Source organism: Dromaius novaehollandiae, chromosome 16 (assembly GCF_036370855.1).
Source record: "Dromaius novaehollandiae isolate bDroNov1 chromosome 16, bDroNov1.hap1, whole genome shotgun sequence".
In the NCBI taxonomy this organism is placed as follows: domain Eukaryota; kingdom Metazoa; phylum Chordata; class Aves; order Casuariiformes; family Dromaiidae; genus Dromaius; species Dromaius novaehollandiae.
In genome coordinates this window covers 16,693,859-16,709,037 of record NC_088113.1, presented here as the reverse complement: position 1 = coordinate 16,709,037, position 15,179 = coordinate 16,693,859, and the positions used below count along the sequence as shown (strand labels likewise).

General features: G+C 36.4%; 1 protein-coding gene across 3 annotated transcripts in view; it reads right to left on the bottom strand.

The window, feature by feature from the left end:
* The window catches only part of PHACTR3 (phosphatase and actin regulator 3), a 114,078-nt gene that overhangs the window by 73,367 nt on the left and 25,532 nt on the right, over positions 1–15,179 (bottom strand). The window contains exon 1 of one of the 3 annotated variants that reach the window (XM_026105335.2): positions 8,030–8,077. The exons of the other annotated variants lie outside the window; for them this stretch is intronic. The gene's annotated coding sequence lies outside the window, so the exon portion shown is untranslated. Of the gene's footprint in view, positions 1–8,029; positions 8,078–15,179 lie in introns of those variants that run through there. 3 annotated transcript variants of the gene reach the window in all.

The following is a 15,179-nucleotide window of genomic DNA, read 5'->3' as shown; positions in this document are numbered from 1 at the left end:
GCAAAAACAGCTGAGTAGGGTAGCTGAGGAAAATATTTTGGGCAAACTTTATCAGTGACATGTTTGAATTGTGGAGGACCCTTTTCTCCCACCTAACAGTTCTGAAACTATTTGTTTCAACTTTCTTCAGTTTATTAAGGTATGAAATGCTAAACATTTCTTTCAAATGGAAATTTTTAAAATACTTTTTCAGAACTGCCAGCAGAGTAAAATATCAGTTATTCACACAGCTGTAAGGATCTCTGGATTTGCCAAATGTTGCAGTTACTGTCTCATTTTATTCACCATAATTGGGTTTCACCATGCTAATCTCTCCAGAGTATAGCATTTATCGCCTTTCAGATGAGTGTTAAACGCTGTATTGAAAAGGAATTATCACCTACCTTCCATCTTACCCTCAGAGAAATGAGAAAAATTGGGAAAAGTCGTCATTATCTGGGGGAATGGGAGAGCTGAGAGGATCCTGCTGTTTCTTTTTTACTTTGTGCAGTGGCTCACAGTTGACTTCCGACAGCAGTGCAGGTGCAACGTGCAGTTGTAGTCTACAAAGGGCGCTTTCTGCCGCACAGATTGGTACTTCTGCCCAGGCCTTTTTCTCTCTTTCTCTCTAACGATGAGGGAGAAGACTTCCAGCTTGCTGACACGGGGAAGGAAAGCATCCTTTGCCTGTATTGCTATGCCAGGTGTTTGAATTCCAAAACTGATTTGAAAAGTATAGTCCCTTTTTTTTGGTGGGGAGGGGCAATAGAAAGAGAAAAAATACGGGACTCTCCTTGGATCTCTAGTTTTTGAACTGCTAGGGTGCACATGGATCAAATTTTCAAGGCTTCCTCTCCAATAGTGAAAATCAGAAATTTGCGTTCTTAAACTTTCTGATACTTGAATATATTTGTTCATCTTCCAAAGCTCTGAGAAAAATACTGTCTAGTTAGTATGGTGCTTGGTAATCATGCCTTGATAATCCTGCAGTAAACTCAAATCAGCTTCTAGAGAAATATTTAATGGTGCAATAACAACTTTAGGATCTGATAGTTATGTCTTCTGTGGGTGACAGAACTTATGTCTTCATGAAGACATTGATATTAATAGATTTTGGAAACAGACAATAGAAATTAATTAACTTTATGGCCCACTCGATTATGCAGAATAGCTTGGTAAAGTGAGTCATACAGGCTCAATAATCCATGATTTAACTTAAACTACAGAACTTCTAATAAAATCTCATGATTTTCTGGCGAGGGAGATGCACTTTCTGTGCAAAGAATTAAAGAACAGGGAAGAACTGGGGAAGTAAGTTTGTAGGACTTCTGCGTGCAAAATCTGGAGAAAGCTTGCACAAGAAGTCTCAAGGGAAGATGAGATGACAGTGATTCAAACTTCATATTCCAGTCCTGTCCTTTGTTTTAGTTTTAAAATATTAGTGGTAGGAAAATTATAAGCAAGTAGATTAACCAGAAGCAGCAGGTTGGGAGGGGCAGCATTAAATACTGTATGTAACTCTCAAATTAGGCATGTGTGGCATTTTCTTCTTCAACCACAGAGCAATAAGTGAAACTGAGCATTTTTTTTTTTTACAGCTAACATGTCATGGGATATTTAAATAAATCAGTACTTTCATCAAGTTTGGTCTCTACCATTTCACTTCATTATTTTTGAAATTGACTCTGATTTTATGTTATACATCTATGTATTCCCTGAAATACACTGTGCTGTGAATGTGGAGCATGAAAAATTAATTCCATTAACAGGTATTCTCTAACTAGGTCTCTAGAGTTCTGTGAGCCTGAATTACACTGCATTTTCCAGCTATTTTTTTAATTTTGCATGTTCTAGATAAAAAACAGCATTCCCTTTAAAAGTCATCGCCCTCTTCACTGTAATGGCTGCAAGAGGGGAAGAGGATATTGAAAAGTTCCCCATCAACATAAATAAATTAAAATCTCCACTTCATAGAAACCAAGAGAAATGAAGCTGCTATTAAATGTTTTAAGAGCAAGCTAGAGGCAGAGATGACCAAATGAAGCTCCCCAATCTAAATAGATTAGCAACTGTCTTCACACTTGTATTTTTAAATGTCAGATAATCTATTAAAGCTGAAATGGCTTTGAATGCAATGTGGCTGGAAAGGGTCTGTGATACAATGTATTTAAATGATGGGAAATCACATCTGCAATTCTGTATTTGCAGGTCAACATTCAGCTTTCTGGTAATAAGGCCAGTCCCGCATTTCTATCAGCAACTAGCTATACTCAATCTTCTCTCTTTATCTTCTCTTTCTATGCTTGCCTGATGATGCCTAACATTGGTTTCAAAGGAATGAAGAGATTTTACAGCAGTGATCCAGTGTCCCCCAGCAAGGGAGATCTTTGTACGCTATTTATAAACTCATATAGTTCTACTTGCTGCATAATAGCAAATTCATGTTTAATTGGATGTTTTTGTTTTCCATTATCTAACTTGCATGCATAATTGTCATAATTGTGCCCAGGGGGGTAGATTCACAGCTGTATATATAAACTGGACTGAGGCATCTGCTTGCACAGCTTTTGGTGCTGGATAGATAAGAGCAAATAAGTTACAGACTGCCTTGACTGCTACAATACAGCATCATGTGCACCTACACTGCACAGAGGAGAGAGGGAGTTCCTCTGCTCTGGCCCAGTTTGGAGCTGAGACAAGAGTATGAGTGACAGCCCAGGGCAAAAGGCAAGAGGTGCTCCCAGGAATTGCAGTGGCGCAGGGTAGGCGTATCTCCGTTCACAGAGCTTAGTGGTTTTGCACTGCATAAAAGGCAGAAAAAGGTTGCTACTGATCCTTCAGCAACTTCTGCTCACATCGCAGGAAATGGCAGCAGTATAACTTTCCCGACCCGCGTGGCCAGCCGTGACTGGCCTGTTTGGGGGGGAGCGGTGCCGGTGCAGTCATCAATGCAGCGTGCTTTCCCCAGCTGCACGGCCAGCTCTGCCGCAAAGTGGATGGGCGTCCGGTTAAACGAGAGGACATTCCTGATGCATTTCCTTTGGGCAGAGGTTGGCTTCCCTGGGACAGGTCCTATTCAGCACCATTTTAAGCGGGTAGGGAGCTGGTGGTTTTTAGAGTCATGCATTGCTAGCTAAGGAAAAATGTGAAAGATATATGAAGTTTCTAACATGGTTTCCTTACCTTTTGTGCAAACTCTAGATTTTAATTGCCAACCTTTTCCCTACAGTATCTCCTTAACTTTCTCATTAGTCATTCACAGTATTTTAGGATAGCTTCCTCTTGAGTTATGGGCACACATTTTACCTGGGCTTCAAACACATTATTTTTTTATGAACTTAAAGGCAGCTTGAAGGCATCTCACTTTTTGGACCATCCATTTCAGGGTTTCTTTTTTTAACTAATGACCTCATTTTTTATGTAGTCCCTTTTCCAGAAATCAAGTATCCACATGCTGGATTTATTTGGCCTCCCTTCCCCCCACTGCAGCGTTAAGCCCGATTGCATTGTGGCCATTACCCCCTAAACCTGTTTGAACTGAGCCCTGCGTACCACTCAAGACCGAGTCCACAACAGTATCTTTTCTTGTCAGTTCTACGTTTAGCTATTTGATGAGGAGTCATTTACTGTATCCAAAAATTGTATCCCTACATCTTGCCCTGAAGAAGCATTGATCCAGGCTATATAAAGGGAGTTGAAATCTCATACTAGTGCTTCCTGCCATTAATTTACAACTTTTCCTTAAAATTTCAGCTCCTGACATCATGCAAGAGGTTCTTTTTATTGAAAACTGAAATTTCCAGTGTCACATTTAGGTCTATTTTATTCACTCAACATATTGTTTCATTGAGACAGTTATGCAAATATTAATAACCTCTGTAAACAAGAATAAACCTCAGGGGAGAAACTTGTCCTTAACCTGGTCCCTGAAGAGCCATTTGGAACAAATGGCTCTGTGTATAATATACTTTTTTCTAATTAGCATCTGTGGCAATAAGCCACTTGGGTATATTTGATATGCTTTTATCTTAAGAGTAAATTTACATTTGCCGCTAGGTAGCTCTGACATCTTCATTTTTGTTTTAGATTTCTGTCATAACATGATTATTGTGTGATCGCTACTTGCAGCAAAACAGACCCTATTTGTATATGGCTCAGGCTTATCCACAGTGAGGGGCTTTGCAATCACGCCAAACAAAATGAAAAGTATTTTTTTGCAGCTTTCCTCTTAGAATTCAAAAATTATGGTTGTAAAAATTGCAGAGCTAATTTTTGGAACCTTATAACAACTCCCAGATATAAGCTGTAGAAAAAATAGCAAGAAAATAATTGTTAAATAAGAGACTGTCTGAAGAGATTGTAATTTAAACATCCCCAAAAAGGTGTTTAATCAAACTTTACAAAATGGACTGAGGCACGGATTTTAATGGTTTTTCCATAGTTTTAAAGAACTGGATATAGAACAGATCCTTTCCTTAATCCACTGTTCTAACCACAAGACTGTTTTTGCCTACCACAGAGAGCTAAGTGCTTTCAAAAATATTTTTTTAAGGGCAGATTGGCAATGGATGCTATAAATTGTTAGAGCTTTTATGAAATCAGTTGATCTAATCCTTATTATACCCGCTGAGGATCTGCCTCAGGACTGTCCAGTAAAAGGTTCAGGACTGATCTTGGTCTATCTCCTTCAGAAATAAAGAATATGCATCAAATGCAAGTGCTTCTGGAAACATTAGAAGTAGATAGTAACAATATTTCCTGAGCCATGGAAGATTCCATAATTTTGAAATTTGCTTTGTTAAAACAGAATCTTTTTTTTCAATTCTTGGAAACAATAAGCAAATTTTCCCAGACTAAATCAGACCTGTCATTCATCTAATTCAGTTATAGCATTTTCACTAGTAGGTTCCTTACCAGCTGCTTTAGTGAAAAGTGAGCCTTTATTTTCAAGTGAAAAAATTATAGAAAATGTGATACCATTTATATAGAGTTTATATACCATTTATATATATTTATATAGAGTTACCTCTATAACATAGATGTTATAGACATCTATGACATCAATCAATCGTTTTCAGCTTTTGGAGATTAGAAATAGAAAAAGTAAACTGAAATAACAATGTAATCTGACTGCTACAAATCAGCAGCAAATTAATTTAGTTCACCACGTGACCCTCTGGGATTTTCATACCTTATGTGCTTAATCAAATTTGAGATTATGTCCATTCATTAAGAAATACATTTATCTCTCTCCAGGTTAGTAGATCTCTTCCTCCAAACAGCTTTGTACTCCGCTCTTTCTCTAAACCACAAAAACCTGCTAAGTGTTCAGCTCCAAACCACAAAACAGGAAAAAACTAACGCAAAAGTGGAAGTCTTTTACCCAGTCTCAGTTGAGATCTGTTCACCTCTAACACCAAAAGGCGAGTGAGGTAGAGTGTCTCAGTTGCAAGTCTGAAGTTGTACTGGGCAGGTGTCAGCATGACAAGACCATGCTAAAGTAAATTGCATGAAGCTACCTACATGAGGTCTACTATGAATCAGCTCTTTTTCAACCATCCAAAAGTACAGAAATCATATCCTGTTAACTCAGAGTTGCTTTATAATTGCATAATAGTGCAGGTTCCCAGCAGAAACAAGGGGTGGCGGAAACAAATATTGGACAAAATATTTCCATGTCTTTCAGAGCAGTAAATTAATCCAGTATAACTTATTGCCTCTTTATACCAAGAGTAATATAGCATTCATAGCATGCTCATGTGTATAACATTTAATGCTTACAACATAGCCACTATAGATTATTACAGGTATGTGCACTAGTGCTACTAGGAATTACATCTGTTACAGATTCATACTGTTGACCAGCACTATAAATCCAATAGCAAAACCCATACTGTTTGCTTAAAGGGAGGTTATATTTTGTCTGTGCTTAGTTAAAGAAGATCCTACTCTCAAGAACCACTGAAACTCTACTTTACCCTTTAATTTTCACTTCTTTTTTAACCTAGGTTACTTCACTGATACACTTCACAACACTGCCCCAGAAACCATTCAGTGAGCAATGATGATGGACAACAATCTGAGTGAAGGATTCCCATAATCTTATTATGGTTCCTTACACGATATTCTGTAGTCATTCATTAAGTAATTGTGTGATAGCTTTGCTGCAGAAGTTGTAACTGGATCAGTGAACTGTGAGAAGAGATGGATGGATCTCACAGTTAAGGTCACTAACCATGACCTTGGAGAACTGAGTTCTCCCTCCTAATCCTACTAGACTGCTCCTAGGGGACAGGAGCATGTCACTTAAACAGAGTGCCCATCTTCAAAAAATCTGGGAAGAAAGTGGCTGACTTGCAAGTCTTCAGCCAGGTAAGAATCCACATGAGAAGTTAGTAGACACTGTCCTCTAAACCTATAAAATGCTACACAATCTAACGGTTCTGAAAAATCATAGTATACATTTCAAGTTAGGCAGCCAAAATCACTAGTTTATAAATCTCTTTCTGATACTCTGCACACTCCTCAACTACATAAGGTGGTCACACCGGCCCCTCCCTTCTCATGGCTTTTGTGGAGCAGGTACTGATGAGCACTACAAAAAAAGTCCTGAACGTATTGATACTTCTGCCTTCGTTGAGTACTGCAGGGAAAACAAACGTGTGATCATGTAACTAAAGACTGTATAGTAATGCCTATGTAGAAGGAACCAAGGCTGTACAGGCAACCATAATTCTGGCATTTCCTAAGTTTTTAGTGCTTGCCTTTAAAACCTTAGTTATGTGCTCTTAATATAGTGGCTTTTCTGTATATAACATGTAATTATCTGAAACTATGTATGCAATGTCCTCCCAGAATCTAGAGATCATTTTGTTTTGTGCTTTAAAAAGATTCCAAAGAATAGTCGTTATTTAACTAAAACATCTTTGGCTTTCTTTTTGCTTTGCTTGTGTGTGGAAGCCACAGACAGTTCTCGGAACAGCTTTTCACAAACCAGATGAATAATATGTAGGAAGAGTGGGAGAGGAAGGGAACTGACTTTTTTTTTTTTTTTTTTAAGTATGTGAATATAATTTCACCAGGCACTTTATTTCGATCGCAATGCAAATCTGAATTCATAAGAAAAAACCCTCCTTCTGAATGCTTCAACATATTGTTTTATACATTATTGAAAACATTTATATTTTACAAAATAATAAATTCCCTTTCAACTGAGTTTCCAATTGTAGATTGAAGATGAATATACATCAGTGTCTTAAGTACAAGGTAGCATTAAAACATTCTACATCTCCAAAACACCATGCTAAATGCAATCATAGGCATGCTAGACAATTGTTGATTACCCTGATCAGATTTAAAGGTTTCCTAGAAATAAACTTTCTTTAGCTGTTTCATTTTTCAAAGAAACTCATATTCCCATCTGTGCCTGGAGTGAAGAGACTGGCTGTCCAACACACAACTAAACTAAAAAGCATTGTGACACTTGCAGTGAAAAAAATTCCCAGTTTTCTCCCCTCTCCTCAGTTCTCTGCAATGTAACTGTAGACATAAATCCCTCTCCTTACAAAAAAAGTATATATTTAAATACTGAAATCAAGCATGTGTAATAGAGTCATGCAATTAATCTGCGAGCGCCATCACTGGTTCCTAATTTTGGAAGAATACATACACAATTATGGAATGTATGATTATTTTTTGAAGGACAAAGTATGATAGAACAATCCTATTTTGTCAGCTGTAAGATTATCAATGGAATTTTTTTTCTGTATTCCTAATGATCACGGAGATAACACAGTCTTGAGTATTGTATATCAAGCAAGATATTATCAAAATCTTAATTCAACAACAACATTAAAAGATAGCTGCATACCCTCAACACAGAATCTTAGAAATATCAAAAAAAATGCCCAAGGCTTTAATTAGATAATGTCTATCTCAGTTAAAATTCCAAGTAAATATGCTAAATCAGTTCAACAAAATAAGACATCAGTAGCAGAAAATAAGTATTTATCCATTTTTCTATTGATTTCTTCTGTTTCTTGCTACTTACCTCTGAGTGCTGCTGCTTGCCGGAGAACACTGAATACAGCAACTCAATCCAAGGAAGAAAATGTTATTTCCTTTCACCCTCTGTTACTGTTATCCCTTGAAACTCCTTCACTTTTTTTCTTTTCAAGCTCCATAGGAATACAAAGATGGACCCTTTGGGCTCTATCCAGGTCTGTTTATATTATGTAAAACAGATGAATGCATTTCCTATTTTAACCACAAAAATCATGTCTCCACTGACAGGCGCCTGGATCATTAATAGTATACTGTATGCAACTGTGAAAACCCACGTAATGCTCAGGATGGGGCTTAGTCTTCTAAATGAAGAACCAGATGAAAACCTGCAAATCAACTTGTATTTGTCACAAAATGTTCTCTTTTTCACCTGCTGTGCAAGAAGCTGGAAGTCACTGTTTAGCCAATATGACTTCTTCACTGGAGGTGCTGGAAGAGGCCTTTAGACTCCGTTTAACACCAGAACCAAACACACTGGAGATATTTTGGTCACTAAAGTGCCTCTAATCCCACTGTAACTTTCAGTCAGCTCCCACATAAAACCTGTGATTCCTTTCTCCCGAGGCAGTTCTGTCTTATAGCACTGTCAGCAAACTGCTTCAGCCACTGTTTGAAAAGATTCCAGCTTAAATTACAGTAGTGAAAGCCTGTGCTAGGCTTCTCACTTACTATTTTTTCTGGAATATTTAAATTTCATATATTCCCCACCCAGTTTTAACCAGACTTCCCAGAATACAAGAAAACAGTCTTTCCTTCCTGCGATCCTAAATGCCTTCATTAGGGAGACTTAACATTGAAATATTTTGGAAAGGCAGATGCTCTAGAGTTAAAAGAAATAAGGAAAGAGGACTCTCAGTGAACAGCTGCATTGCTCTCAGCTTCAAGCAAGCCGTATCTCAGAATGGTTTTGTACGTTATTCTGTCATTGGGAACATATTATTACCATCTAAATTTAAAATCACTGGTTTTCTTCCATGAAGGCAAAAGCAGACTTAAAACCACAATGACTGCCCTGTTCAAAACTATTCTATCCCAATGATGCAGAAGATGATAAGATCAAAGTGAAAAACAGGTCTTGTTTTAGAAAGTCAGTTCTTGCAAGGTGGCTATACAGAACTGGCCAGAAACACAGGTACAGGAATTCTTGCACACTTTCAAATTAATCAGAATTCACATTTTTTTGTCGAAATCTCATTCTGCAGCTGCTTCAGCTCCTTGTTGACTGCTCACAAATATCGTGCCCCTTCTAATGAGCACTCTTATCCTGCATCTGTTTGTGGGTTGAAATATTAGACATTAAAATCATGTTCCAAAGATATCATTTTTTACTTCTAAAGCAAAATATTTTTAAAATAAACTGAGCAGTGTCTGCATCTGTAGATATTAGGTTATGCAATTCTTGAAATAGCTTTCTGGCCAACAAGTCCCCTTCTGAGCATTGAGCCATTACAGGATACCTCCTACTCTCAAAATGGCTAGAGAATTTCCAAAATCCAGGGAGGAAATAGCTAAACAGATTTGCAAAAATTTCTTAGAAATTTAAACTAAATCAATCTTTTTTGTCTCCATGAAATACATATTAAATATATATACATATATTTCTTACTGAGTTTCCTTATGCATCTTCTACAGCTGCCTACACTTATTTTCCAAAATAGTTTAAGCAGTCAGTGACTGTATGATCCATTGCAACTCAGGTAAATTGCTTATTCTGAGAAAAATGTAGTAATTGCATAGATAATGCAAGAGTGATTTATTTTAATTCAATAAACATATGTAAATCAGAGGCAAAGACTTTCAGTCATAAACAAGTCTTCAGTGGACAGCCCATTACTCATTCTTGGAGGGATACTTTAAAGAACAAATTGAGTGAAGTATTTTCTATTAAAGTCACTGAGAGTCTTTTAAGGTCAATGACATAACTTAGCTGAGTATATATATGTTCTAGTTAAGGACTTCCTTAAGTTTTCTGAATATAATCCTTACAATTCATATATCTTATGCTCTCTAGATGGGGAGCCAGTACAGAAATATGGGAATTTTGAATTTAGATAAGTCTAGGTTTCCTGATTATTTTTATATAACTAAATCTGTACTGTGAGAAGAGTTTCAAGATCTTAGGGAATGAAATGCAATGACAACGTGAAAAAAATCCCCTTTTTTCAGTATTTAGTAAGAGTTTGCTGGTTAACATTATCCTTACCCATCAATCAGTATCTGGCCATTAATCTAATTGTTATTCAGTAAGTGCTTCCTATTGTAATCTCTCAGGCGTGTGCTGTCAAGTCTAACGGTTTGTGCTGTATCATAAGAAGAGGAGGGATGTTGAATCATCCTGCAATTCTCTTCACCTTGTTGCTGGCAAAGCTAGCCTTTCGCTGAATGAAGGAATGCTAAAATTGGGCAGGTAGATAAGGCTGTGATCAGAATAATGGACAGCTGGGTAAAGCAGGGCAAAGTGAAAGGTAAGTAGAAGAAGGCAAGGACAAACATGCCTGTAGCTGTGCTTCCTTGCTTGTATTAAAGTCCTTAGTTAATTAAAAAAAAAAAAAAGACTCTTTCACCATTCTGTATGCAGTTTCTTCTCACCAAAGTTCTGGAAGAAACTATGATGACAACCAAAGGCCCAACTTTCAAATGTAAATAACAATATTAAGCAACAACTCTGCTAGAAATTAAGGATTCTGATCCATCAAAGTTCTCAAACATGTGCTTAAGTTTAAGTATATAGTCTTAGCAAAGTTAATAGGATTCACCTGTCAATGATCTCATTGACATGCCTCATGTGCAAACATGCTTTGCGTCTCTGAATTTTAAATCCATGTACTTGAATTTTAGGCACACAAGTTTGAATATCTGGCCCAAGCTTGTTGAATGTTTTGCTGTCAAAACAAAACAAGAAACCCCAGACCTTTCCTGTTTTAGAAGTGTCTATGAATTCCTTAGGTCAACAGGACTGGTTGCTAACTAATGGAAGAGTTGTGTCATAGCCACACACATGTAATGTTGGAGGACTTGTGAGGCAGACTGCTGAAACAAATGCAGGTCAAAACTTTTGGTACAGGACTGAGCTAACAAATGAATCAACATGCTGAAAAAGGTTTGTCCTCAGGCATAATTCCCCCAAAGCTTAACTTGAAATTCAGATTTCCCATTATCCTAAATAAAACAGAATTTTTCCTCCTTAAGAGGACCTAGGCTTTAATTTTGCCTTTTTGCATGGAAGTCAGAGCTCTCATTTTTACACTTCCATATGTGCAGCACCTCTGGCAATTTACAAGAATAAATAATCTCTGAAGTGAATTCACGCCTTTTAAAAAATCTCTTCAAGAATCTGAACTCCCTTAATACACTTTGGTGCTCTCCATGCAATGGAGAACAAAGTTTTTGCTGAGCTATTCTGAGCAAATACATTTCAAGTGCATGAATTTGTAAAGCATCCTAAATCTTTCCTATCAACTTGTGTGCATGTGGTAATAGTTTTGGATATAATAGTCTGCATTTCAGCTGCCAGTGTATTTCTTTTTTAGAAGACATTTATTTATTTATGAATGATAGTAGATCTTTCTTTGGATTACAGCTAAAATATAAGAAGTCATATTCTTAGCAACTGGCAAGCCATTTCATTGAAGCTGGGCAACATTCCATCTTCCTATATTTTATGATACAGTTGTTTAAAAGTCTTTCAATAAAAGGAAGTTAAATTGTCAAAGTTACCAGGTAATGACTATAGCAGTTGACATAACACAAACTGGGCATACAAAATCCTATCTGAATACTTGAAAAGCTATTTGAAAAGCTTTTTTCCACATTGGAGAAGGGGCAGGTGGGGGTGAGGGCAAATTGGCTGAGTTACCTCTTGAAAAATCTCCAGGGTGCTTTGCTTCTGATTCCTGTTTTTCAGAAAAATGATCATGTGAAAATTTGTATATCCAAATGTTGAGTGCTAATTTTAGAAGTCTTGAAACAGAATGAGTAGACTCTTTGAAACAGTAACACCAAAGAAAAATTGGCATTTGAGGAATCCCTGTCAAAAAGGTTTTAATGAAATTATAACTGTAATTTATTCAGTATTTCTTAAATACTCATAAATTGTGTTGGGATTCAATTTTGAGTCTTTCTTCTATCAGATCTAATGACTACCTACACAAGAGGCATGTTCATACAGACTGGAAACAACTACACTTTAGACCAGAAAGATGGTACTTATCTTTGAGATTAGGTTTAGAAAGACTGTAGAAGGAAAGATTTGTTTCCCTATTGTCACCAACCTGAAGAAATTCTTCTTATTCCCAAACCTTTTTTATTTGCATACACTTACCATACACATACACATTGAAATAGTAGCACATGGCTACTATTTCAATAATTAACATTTTTAACCCTTTCTGATTTGGAAATAATATTGTAGTTAGCAGAAGAAAGAGGGGCAAGATGCTCCAATATATTCCTGGAAGTATCTTTAAAATGTCCTTTCTGATGTTTTCAAAAGCTACAAAATTCAGATACCACTATCTGTCTGTCTCTTGATCAGCCTTACTTAGGATTTTTTAGTTCATAAACGTGGCAATAAGTTCCTTTTGTTTTCTCAATAAGGCATTTTGTCATTCTTTATTTTTATCATCTGTCATAAAAATTTGGTGTATGCGTAAGCAATTTTAATGGTTCACTGAAAGGTCATTATGCAACTGGATTGTGTAAAATCTTGTCAAAGCCCAGAAATTACTATAAGGAGAAAGAGGGAAATAATGAAAGACTGAGAATTTATATACATTTTTCTGACTGTATTTATATGTTGCATATGTGGTTTTGTATAGCTACTCTTTTTTTTTCCTCTGTAATTGTAAAAAGGAAGTGAAGATTAGGTGCCTCATCTTGAGAGGACATGAAAAGGTAGATGCTGCCTATTCCCAGCACAGTCAGGACTCTAGCGTCATAACTGAGCCAATGGGAAATATGTGGTACCGTATCAGTTTTACATAGGTCTTAAACGATTTTTTTAAAGGCATACCATTGCTAGCTCCCTTTCATGATTTGTTTTTTAAAAAGAAGCCATTCAGGGTAATGCTGAACTATTTGTAAAATCATTAATCCTGGTCTTGACTATGCAGATGAAGAATGATAAATCCAGTATTTCAACTGCACTGTCAGAACTCAAGAGCTTTCTATCAGTACTCCTTATAATCCAGGAAATGAATATAGTAGATGGGAAATATTATCAATAGCTACAAGCTGTGAATGGTACAGTTTATTAACTACTGTGAAAGTATGTCAAAGGACCCAAAGTTATATGCACAAAAGCTATCTGCAGGGAACATATCTGTATATGACCATGCAATTAAAGATTGCATCATTAGTTAAAGATTGCACATAGGGGCTAAGTTAAGGCTTTACCATAATAACATTCATACTGGCATTTGCTAATTTGATTTTAAACCCAAAATCTAAGTGCTATTCTATCTGTGAAGACCAGGGTGCAATTAACGAAAAGGACATATTCTGCCAATATTGCTCACATCACTAAATCACATATATTTCTCTTGACCATTACTGTGATTATCTAGAGAGTGAAGTATTACTCAGTGTGAATGAAGGGAGGATAATTTAACTCTAAACTGATTATATATAAGTAGTACTCCAGAAGAAGTGAAAGATGTAACATTGCATATTTTATATCACTGTCACTGAGTACCACAGGAGTAAGAGCTCATATCAAGGTACTTGACAGAATAAAGAAATGTAATCATGCTGCATACTCGTTATTTCTGCAATCACAAGATACAGCTTCATAATTCAATTTGTTTTCCAGCCGTAGCATCCCCTGTGAAACTAAAAACTTGACAGCCTTGCAAGGAGTCTTTGTATCGGACTAGACAATCTCCTGAGACTTCTACCAACCTCAATTACCCTATGATCCTGTGATCTGTTTATGTAACCCTTACAAATAGAATGCATATCCACATCCATAAATTATTTACCTATATTTTTACAGATGTCCCAAATGTATGTTTTCAAGCAGAAACACTGAAGCACAAAAGAAAATTCCACTTGTCCTAAGTTGGAAAAAGTTAGAAGCCTATAAATTATCAACTATTTTAGACAGCTAGAGTAATTTTTGCAGAACAAGACATAGCAAGCCAAGTTCATTTTGGCTCAATACGAAAAATATGACCAGCAGAAACAGAACAATCGTTTGTAACCAGCAGCTGGCTTTGATCAACTTCTTGGGAGGAATTTTTGCATTTGCAACTGAAACTGAAAGTCTGAGTTCCAAATACATGTTTCAGGGAAGTTTTACAGATATTATCTAATACCACACACAATAGGTATTTCTCTTCTCACCTGTTAAAATAAGGTCTTTGTAACTTCTAAAATTCATCACTACAAGGATATAACTTGAAATATGGATGACCATGGATGACAGCCAATGTAAAAGCAAATGAAAGAGCAGTGTCAAAGAGCAGTAACACTGAATTGTAATTTCCTTTAAGATTTTATCCTACCTCTTCTCACAACATCATGTGACATATACTTCACAATGTTTGCTGCATTTTCATGTGAAATTGTGGTGATCTTTCAAAAGACTAACCAGTGAGAAGGGAATTTGCATGCTGTGTAAAAGTACTTATATTTTATGCAGTCAGTTCTGAAAACATGGACTTCGGTCCTCCATATAAGGGATAAATCATTAAACAACTTACTATAAGTTTATTGTATGTCATATGGGCCATAACCTTGAAATCATATTTTCATTTGCTCTGAGGATTAAAACTGGATAATACTTTTGTGTATAGATATATCCAAATCAGTGTGTCGCAAATTGTTGAATTTTTGCCCAATAATGCCTTTATGGACTGTTCTTTTGGGCCTCTCTTGGTCAGCCTCACCCAAAAATTGCTTTAAGAATTTGAGATAGGCTCTACATTAATCACGTAATAAGAGTGACATACACGAATATAATATATAACCTTATAAACATACAAATATCTCTATAAATTAGCATTGGGAATACTGTTCAGTGATTTATTAATGGGGCCAGAGTAGACCACTCTAATATTCAGCACCAAGGCCAGCTCAGAATTATACTGAACCTATAGAAAAGAACCTTGATTCATTAAAAAGTCAAAACTCACATC